Genomic DNA, 1,347 nt, shown 5'->3' with positions numbered 1-1,347 from the left:
TGGTGGTGGCGAGGGTGGTGAGAGCAGCGGCGGTGGAGACGGTGGTGAGGAGGGCGGTGGCGGTGAGGGTGGCGGGACGGCTGGAGGCGAGGGCGGCGGCAGCCGGCAGGCCGACACGGGGTTGGAGGGAGCGGCGTGCGTGCCTGGCGACGCCTCGGCCAAGTGCGCAAGAGGTCCAAGAACAGTGGCAACGGAGGTGACTTGTGGGTGATGCTAGAGGAGTGCAGTGCATGCTTCGGAAAACGCAAAGAAGAGCGTGGAAGGCTCTGAGTAGAGCTCGAGAGACGCTTGCGGTTGCGCCGCCCGTTCCGGAGGCCGCATTCAGCCCGGAGGGGACCGCGGGAGTGCCCCCCGTGGCGGCTCGGAGAGGGCCGGGCGTGGCTACGCAGTGGCCTGCGCGCTGCCTTGGGAGGGGGAGAGGGCGAGAGCGGCGGCATGCTGGAGGGCGGCGGCGGCGGCGAGGGAGGCGGCGGCGAGGGCGGCGGCGGCGAGGGCGGTGGCGGCGAGGGCGGCGGTGAGGGCGGGGGGGGGGGGTAGCGTAGGAGGGCGGCGGGCTCCACGGCGACGGCAAGAGCACGGGCGGCGAGGGCGGCGGCAACTGCGGCGGGGCGGTGAGGGCGGAGGCCACGGCGGAAGAGACGGCTGCGAAGGGGGCGTCGAGGGCGGCACCGGCGTCCGCCCCCCTTGGTGGGGATTGCAGGGGCGGCGGGGGCAAGGGTGGGGATGAGGCCATGAGGGTGGGAGCGGCGAGGGTGGCCGGAATGGTAGCGGCGGCATGAGGGGGTGAGGGCAGTGGCGAGGGCGGTGGAGGTAACGGTAACGGTGGTGACAGGGCGGTGGGCGGCCACATCGCAGTGAGAGGAGAGAGATCCGACGCGAATTCCGATGGCCGGCGCGGTGGCGGCTGTGGAGCGAGAGGGCGGGGGCAATCAAATGACAGTGGCAAGCGAGTTGACCAGGCGATGCACTAGCCACTACAGAAGAGCGCAGTGGGTGCTTCGGAACGCAAAGAAGAGCGTGGAGCGAAAGCTATGAGTAGACTTACACACGTAGGCCGGTCGGACCCGATTTTATTAAATTTTCAAGTTTAAGCGCAGACCTCAAGACTTGAACGCAAGCATGTTCAGGCCATCTAGAGTGCCGAACAACATCGCACCGGTTCGATTCGCGCATCACGGCCGCGCAAACTGGCTGCACTGCGGCGCGAGGCTCAGCGGGGCGTCCGGACCACTGACTCGGGCGATGTGGTGGTCGAGCGCAGCCTTCTTGAGCTGGAGAGCCGCCGCAGTATGCGCGGTGGATGGGACGTCTGCCAAACCGCGACGCGCAAGCTGCAGGGAGGAGCTA

The sequence above is a fragment of the Emiliania huxleyi genome, assembly GCF_000372725.1.
Source record: "Emiliania huxleyi CCMP1516 unplaced genomic scaffold EMIHUscaffold_71, whole genome shotgun sequence".
Lineage (NCBI taxonomy): Eukaryota > Haptophyta > Isochrysidales > Noelaerhabdaceae > Emiliania > Emiliania huxleyi.
Note: the sequence above shows the minus strand (reverse complement) of the source record.